Source organism: Taurulus bubalis, assembly GCF_910589615.1.
Source record: "Taurulus bubalis genome assembly, chromosome: 11".
Lineage (NCBI taxonomy): Eukaryota > Metazoa > Chordata > Actinopteri > Perciformes > Cottidae > Taurulus > Taurulus bubalis.
In genome coordinates this window covers 15,078,230-15,087,038 of record NC_136599.1, presented here as the reverse complement: position 1 = coordinate 15,087,038, position 8,809 = coordinate 15,078,230, and positions in this window count along the sequence as shown.

Genomic DNA, 8,809 nt, shown 5'->3' with positions numbered 1-8,809 from the left:
CGCTCCGAATATGTCTTGTGTTTTATTTCTTCTCCTACGGGTCAGCGGTGATCTTGAATAATGTGGCGTACCTGAAGAAATGCACTAGAGGGCGACACCGGTCGGTTTCTGGGGGGTTACTCGGTTCATTCTGCTCAAGGCATTTGTTTCACTAAGCATTTGTCGTGGTTGTGATGAACCCTGCGGGCAGAATGCAGAACATGTAAGGTTTGAAGGTTAATTCAGTGGCATCACAGAATCCTGATACAGATTGAATCTGAGGGCTGTAACGTAATTAACAGAAACCTGATACCTTTTATTGGGCCATTTAGCTGTGGTGTGACCCATTCAAGTGTTGTTTTAAAAAGTCGTGATTTAGAGTTTATTTAGAGTACGAATGAGTATGGTGTTTGTAAGGACTGTGGGTTATGTGACGTTCAAAGGGAGAGGTCGAGACCATGGGCATTATTGAGGTAGAATAATGATGTAGTTAAGTGCCTCAGATTTCGATCTGGTCTCTTTACTTACATACTCTTTTTAAGTAGTTTTTTGTGTCACCAATAAGGTTTATTAAGATGAATGCACATGATCTATTTCACTCTTGTGAATTTAAGTGTTGCAGCAGAATTAGTTATTATTATTTGTACATTATGAGCAATGAATTAAAATGGAGGCACTGAATACAAACTCGTTTGTCTGAGGGTAAGTGGTTTGCAGCCTCCATGTCTCTCTTAAGAAAATATAAAATAAATACAAATTTAAACAATAACGCATGAATGTGAATAGCTTAGACAATATGATTTATTGACACAGAATAAACTGCAGTAGCTTGCTCCATGCCCATTAATGCATCTGTAATAATAATCTAATAATATGATAATACAGGGGTAAAAATATCATCCTTATACTACTTCTGTAGTTTTACTCAAGTGTGATGTTGAAATGCAGGACTTTTGCTTGTAACAGAATATTTTGACAGCGTTGTACTTCTTTTATTTATGGCTGCTGCCCTGAAAGCGAAGCTTACGAGGAGCATTTGAATGCAGCATTAAAGTCACATAACAAGCCGTTGACATGAACATTGTAGCGGCACCGCCCTCTTGTGGCCGAGGGCGGTAACTGCCGGGCATGACCGTCCTCGGGACGATGAGAAGCCCGGTGCCAAATGAGAGCAGGCAGACAGCGCGCGCTCAGTGGGCTACACACGCGAACCTGCAGAAGGCCGTCGGAGTCGTGCGTTGTAAATTATGTACATAAGTTACTGATATTATTCGGGTGTACATGAATGGCAGCCGCACAACTTGGAGCCGTTAAACCGAGCAGCAAGTGTGAAAATCTGCAAACCAACATCTGAATTACACCAAGTGCTCTCTGCCCGGCGCGCAGACCGAGGCTCGACGACTCCGGTGGGGATTTTCAAGCCGACAAACACCGCAGCGACGCTCATGAAATGTACAGAAAGAGGGGAGGAAAAGACTAATGGAACCGCATATTTGTTTTCTAAAGCTTTTTTTGTAAATGTATTTTTTCAGTGGGTGTACAAATAATTTTATAGGCAGAAAGCCCTCGTGTAAATCGTGTGTAATAACGTTTGTAAAAAGGGGTTACTAAGAAATCCAGTTATCAGTGAGTTAGCTAGCTATCTGGGCTGAGCAGCTCGTTTTTTTAAATCAAGATACCGCTGGACCGGCGAGCTACTATGTTGCATTCGGGTGAGTAATGTTTGTTGTTCTTCATTTACAATTAAACTAGTAATATGTGTTACTCCAAGACGATGCCCCCCACCAAGTGAGCTATTATTATGTAGGTATGTCTGTCTGAGTAGCGCTCATTAGGTCGCCTATTTATCATCTATGGCTGTTTATTTGTGCTGCTTTAAATTATACAATGTAACTCTCAAGTCAAGTGTAGACCTGCAGGCAGACTGACTGACGGGCCCTCATTCAGAAAATGTTGAGCGCATGATTTTGCTGTAAAGGCCAGTAGGTTTTGGGATGTTTGATTTGTGGCAGCCGTCTCAGTCACTATGCGCTCGTGTCTTGTACGGTGACTGTACTTTGTGTCTTTCACCGTGTGAATGGCGTTTCTAAAGTCAGCTGAGCTACCAGTTAGCCAATGGCTGCTCTTCATGGGGCTGCACATCCAGGCATCATCATGTCGTAGCCTATACACAACGTACATTAAATGTGACTTCTACATGACCAGTGTATGGTGCACCATGGGCTCTTTTCACAATATATATAGATATATATATAGATATGTATATATATGTATATGTGTGTGAGGAACGTGTAAACCTACATGAACATAAAATTGGAATAACATCAAGCGCTCCCTCACACATGTACACAGTACAGTATCTACTACTCTAAACATGAGGGAGGATGCTTCCTCTCCTACAGCCTGTCAGCTGCTAAATATGGAAAGCAACACCAGGCTGATAAAAGTTCAGAGACCATTTGAGTCAAAGAGGCTCCGGAAGTAGTACGCTACTTTAGTAACATGTAATCCCCATTCATCATTGGCTGATTAAGGAGCCTTTCGCTCACCTGGATTAGAGGAATCCTTCGGTACGGGACGGTTGTGCCCGCTGAGGGGAAAGAAGGAGAACAAAAAGGGGGGTTAGATAACACATATTCTCTCTGTCCGTCTCCCTCAGCGAACAGTGCTCCGTGTGTGCTACCTACACTCCACTCTCCCATGCTTGACCTGGATTGGACAAAAGTCCTTGTTGTGTTTCCAGCCCTGGGTTTCCCTAATGGGAAGAGAACAATCATTGTGTGTTTGATTCTAGTGGCCAGCATTATCATTAGCATTCATCAGATTTCAAAAACCTTGCCCATGACTCAAGACGCGCAGGGAAGCAACATGTGCTGAACCAGGTAGTCAGAGCAGCTTTAATTGCATTATCTCGTTGTGTACATTTGCACATACAGTATGCACTGCTCCAAAATTGCTGTACTGGTGCTGGGTCTAGATTGCTTATTAAGACCTGTTCATGAAGACATTAGCTTGTGGGTTCAAACTTGAATGTTTTCTCCTCCCTGGATGTGAACATTGTAATTAATTGTAATTATGCCGCATAATCACAGTTTAAGCTAGGCAGCCGTCGGTCTTTCAAAACAACAGCAACACAGACAGTTGGCTCTTTGAAGGTTTACACTCCACCTCCAGGGATGTTTCCTGGTTTGACTTCATGACAGAAGTCTTGCCTGTTAGACGTGGCCGTGCTGAACACAGTCTTTGTTTCTACCTGCCAGTGTGGTCAGCAGCTGAGCTGCAGAGTTCAGATGGAGACGTGTGATCATCAGAACAGTGGCTGCTTGACACTGAGCCACTTCAATATTGGCCAGCAGCTGTCAGACCCTGTGCTGCGTCCTCTGCCTCGTTTCCCCACATCACTCAGCCTCCATCTCCTCTTTAAGTCTCTGTTAGACTAATACTGAATTGGAAAAGTACTAGATAGAGTGTTGCATTAATTATGCGTCAAAAAAAGTTATTGTTACAGGCAGAGGTATTGGTTTGGAGTTGATATAGACAACATGACTAAGGGCTGTTCCAGTACTCAGTCAACTCAATTCAACACATTTCTTTTAATATTTCTCTCATTTGCTAGCCTTTAGCTTATTCTTTACTCCTAAATATCACTCAGTCTAGTTATCAACAAAAGGATTATATGCAAACGATTGAAGCTGGCAGTTGAAGAAGGAACCATGTTAATAGTTCTGATGGTACAACTTTACACCTGACAGACACCTGTACAAATTTGGTGATACTTCAAATAAGTTGAAAGTTTGCAAATAACTTATATTCAGTCGTTTCAATTTGGAAAAGTTATAACTTTTAAAACTAAAAGGAAAACCAAAAAAGAAGATTAGAAATACACAAAAATGTGACTGAATGAGCTCAGAAAAATATAGCTCAGTAGCAAATTAAGAAAGAAAATTAGGAAATCAGTCTTTCAGTGAACTTGAAACTATCGGACTGCAACTGACATTTTTTTCCATCATCAGTTAATCTACTGATCATTTTCTTAATAAATAGAAAAAAGAAAGAAAGATGATTCATGATTGAATTATAGTCCGGCCTTCAGATTGCTTGTTTTGTTCAACTAACTTCCCAGAGCCAAAATATTTGCAGTTAACTGACACTGAAGCAAAAAAAGAAGATGTGCTAATAATACAACAAATAGCTGATGATTAATTTTCTGTTGATTGACCACCCATCAATCATTTGAGCTGCACAACTGTCTCTTTTCTTTATCATAGCATAATAACAGGTTTACAGCAAATCAGTTCTTCACTCTGCTTCCCCTCGGCCCTCACCGTCTCGCTGTGACACTGGACATATCTACGGAAACTATTCCTATGCCAATGTAATCACCTCAAGTTTTCAACATTATCAAATCACTAAAAGCATTCCTCCTCTCCTCTCTCTCTCTCCTCTCCTCTCCTCTCTCTCTCTCTCTCTCTCCTCTCCTCTCTCTCTCTCTCTCTCTCTCTCTCTCTCCCTCTCCCTCTCTCCTCTCCTCTCCTCTCCTCTCTCTCTCTCTCTCTCTCTCTCTCTCTCTCTCTCTCTCTCTCTCTCTCTCTCTCTCTCTCTCTCTCTCTCTCTCTCTCTCTCTCTCTCTCCTCTCCTCTCCTCTCCTTTCCACAACTGTAGCTGCTTTTGTCCCAGCAAAAATTTAGCTATAGTCACTGCTTTCATTCACACAAACATTGGCACATATTTTATCAGGCAAAATCCCCCCCCCCAGCCCCCTTTTTTGTCTGCCCCCCCCCCCCCCGTCCCCTTTTATCTCTCTCTTGTTCTCTTTCACACACACATTTTTCCCACCCCTTCGACTCGCCGGCCCCCCTCGCTCCATCCCTCCTTCCCTCTCTCACTGTTTGAAACTCTGCTGCCCGCCTGCTCCCACCAACGGCAATCCCTTCCTGTCCCCCTCGCCACTTTTTATTCACTCTTTTCATCTACACGTCCCCCTCAATTGCAAAAGCATCACTGTGTGTGCGCGCACACACACACACACATACACACACACACACACACACACACACACATACACACACACACACACACACACACACCCACACACACACATACCGTGCCTCTTCCTTTGTCTGCCTGCCTAATTTTCCAGCGTCAGTTTGGTTCCAAGGGATTAATGTGTGTATCCCCATTAAGTGAGGGATGAAAAAAGTGCAGGACCCAAATAGGGTTTCACTATATATGTTGTGTGTTTTATAGATTGAGTAGGAGATGTGGGACTGTGTGTGCACTTTTGTTTGTCTTTGTGTAATAGAGTGTAGAAGGAATGCATGTAGGGCTTTTCTTCTTCTTCTTCTTCTTCTTCTTCTTCTTCTTCTTCTTCTTCTTCTTCTTCTTCTCCTTGTCTTAAAAACTGAGCACAAGCCACAATAAGTTATAGCAAAAACAAATGTGGCCTTCAGCAGGTTTGGACATCAAACATAAATCACATCTTGTTGTCATAAAGCAAAGGTGTCAAAATGATTTTCACTGCATTCAGAAAGGATGAGGCTGCTGCAGGTGTTCTCCTCGTGCAGGAGCCTCACAGCTGCCTGGCAGGGTGCAGCACGTCAGCTGTTTCAGTTCTCACGTTCTCGCAGCGCTGCTGGAAAAATGACAACAGACAGAGATTGAGACGTGTGACGGAGGAGTCACTTTGCTGCCGAAGAGAGATGTCACACTTTCAGCTGCGATGCTGGTTTACTTATCTTCAACTTTGGTTTACCACGTGGGCAGTTGCTTGGTCATGTTCCTGGTGTCAGGAAATTCCTTTGGACATTCTTTCATTGAAAGCATGCGGTTTGGGTGCGAGAGATGGTCTGCTTTTGATGTGTGTGTTTCTATGTCAGTGTATGAAAGTGTTGAAAAAGGAAATAGTGTTAGAGGGACAGAGAGAGAACGAAGGAGTGGAACATAAAGTTTGTTCTAGCCTGCTGGTGTGTGTGTGTGTGTGTGTGTGTGTGTGTGTGTGTGTGTGTGTGTGTGTGTGTGTGTGTGTGTGTGTGTGTGTGTGTGTGTGTGTGTGTGTGTGTCTGTGTCTGTGTGTCTGTGTGTGTCTGTGTGTGTCTGTATGTGTGTAAATTCGGCGGGTGAGAGAGACAGTGATGAGGTTGAACGTGTTTGATGTACTGTGATAACTCTGTCCGGTATGTGGCTTTCATGGGAACTCCTTGCCCTGGGGACATTGGCGAATAAGCTCCTGTTTAAAGGGCAACTTCCCTCTCTTTATCGCCTGTTGTTTTTCCCCCTTTATGTTCCCCACATCCTGTTAGCCTTTACCTTTTTAAACTCACTGTCCACTACAGTATGTCCCCACTGGGCTGCTGAAATACGTATTTGATAGAAGATGAATACAGTTTGGATCAATTATATTTCAATGAATTAAGTGTAAGGATATTCTGCTTGTTTTTCTACTGTAATTTTTCACATGTAATTCATTAATCAAACAAAAATATACAGTATATATATATATATATATATATATATATATATATATATATATATATATATATATATATATATAATGCAACTAATCACAATACACAAGAGAGACTGGTCAACATTTTGCTAAAGAGTTTCTGTCCAGGCAGCTATCACTTTAATGTGTACGGCTCTGAGTTACTAGGCCGTCATGGTCTTAATGACAGCACTGCTTTGTGTAAATATGACACTTTCAGGGTTTTCCACTCTAACAATGCAGCACCTTGATTATTCAAGTATGTAGGTACTAGGTTTAGACAAAAACACATTCATCTCATAAACATTTCCAGTAAAAACTATAGAACAGTACAGTATATAATGTTTCCTATTTAGTAATTAACTTACAGTCTAATGTGACAATTGTGTCACATGGGTCAAATTATGACATTATAACGTTTTCTTGCAGTATGGTGTTCCGCCTTGAGTGTGCTTCCAGTTTAGCATGTATGCTAAACTGGAATTCCTCCTCGGGAGACTTTTCTCAGTTGGTCTAATATAAGCCTATTGTGTTTTTAATTTGATTGACAGTCACTAGTATTGCATGTCAGACTCATTTGCTTGAAGCCTGGAGGGACAACAGGCCTGGCGTGAGTGTTAATGGCCGCCTTATAAAAGAGATAAAGGCTGCTGTGAGCCACTTGATGAGCCCCCAGTGGTCACGGTGGGCTTTGCTCATTAAAATTGAAGAAAAAAGTCCAGACTCGCTGCAATGACTTGGACTGAGCGTGTCTGGCACTGAACGGCACATTTCAGGCGCCAAGCTAGACATGTGTGGTCCTTTTGGAGAGCTTCATACCTCCGAGTGCTGTAACCCAAGCCATGGCAGTGGCCCTTGAAGGTCTCACATGTTCAGTTGTAAAGTAATATGTGTCGAGTTGTAAACTAACATGCAAAGGGAGTTAATACCAGGCCACAGACTGCATTTTTACTTTCCATTTAACTCACCAGTACACGCCCAGGACATACACATTCCTTCAGAGCAGCTTTTGCTGTTGCAATGAGTATGAGCACGCTTTCTTCCTTTAAGTTCACCTATTTAAAAATCAATGGTGACTTTGGGCTTTATTGCATCTGTAATTGGTGGACCAACCCTATCTCTTAGATATTGGCTCCAGAGTGACTTCAGTCTTGCAGGCGTCTTAATGAAACAGCTCTGATGCAGCCACCGAGAAATCATTTGCTGCCAGGAGATATATTAACTAGGGACAGATGGAGAGTGGAGGAGTGAAAATAAAGGTAATCAGAAAGATGCCTTCTAGTGTGCACACACACATGCACAAACAAAAACTGTGAATGAGCAGTCCAGGGATATTGCCATGTCAGGGGAAACCTGCTGCATTCAGTTGCACCTCCTGCTGGCAGAGGAGAACACAGAGAGGCGATTTAAAACTATCACCCTGCCGGAATGGTTGACTGGCTGTGCACTGAGTAATACTGCCGGCTGATGCCTCTGCTGGTGATAATCACAGTCATAGTTGTGTATATTTATGAGCTCTTTGTTGCAGATGTGTGGAAGTCACTCCAGTACGGCCGGCAATCCCTCTGCGTATGAATTATTCACACTCAACTGGTCCATACTTCATCATCCATATTTAATGGTTGGGATTGCATACTTCTAACTGCAGCTTTCTGTTGAACACAACTTCAGTTGGAAGACGCTGATAAACATACACTTGATGATTGATGAAGGCATGTGTAACTCTAGCTGGATATTCTTGTGTCAAAGTTTAGCCCATAACAACGATGAAGCTTTTCTTTGGCCGATTGAGCAGATTAAATGGTTGCTCTTCTTTATTACCATGTACGAGTACAAATTGGCCAGCCAGAGAGTTCACGACTGAGTTTGATTAACATTGCCAAATTAATTAACTCAGCTCACAGACAAGCGGCTGTAAAAAAAAGGCCATTTACAGACATCTGTACTTTCTAAGGTTGAACCTTGTATCTGATTACTGGAAACATTCACACCAACTATGGAGATATTCAAATCTACTCACATTAGGTTTTCTTTCATGTTTGCAGCATTTTGCTGTCTTGTGAGCTTAGTTGCAAAAATATGCTTTAGCAGAAGTTTTACAGGCAATCCACACTTCATGTTGTCAAGATAGATTACAGTACTTACAGTATTAGCAGTGGTTAGCTTTACAAGAAATAACTGTTTAATCAGCCACACTTCTTCTTCAGTTCAGTTTACACATACTTTTACTCTGACTAACTTTCTTATTTAAATGTATCTCATCAAACAAACGGGAACCCACTTACATTTTTCTTAATTAAGAACATTAAATGTGACAACATCATCACAACAATTCCCTCCTCTGAC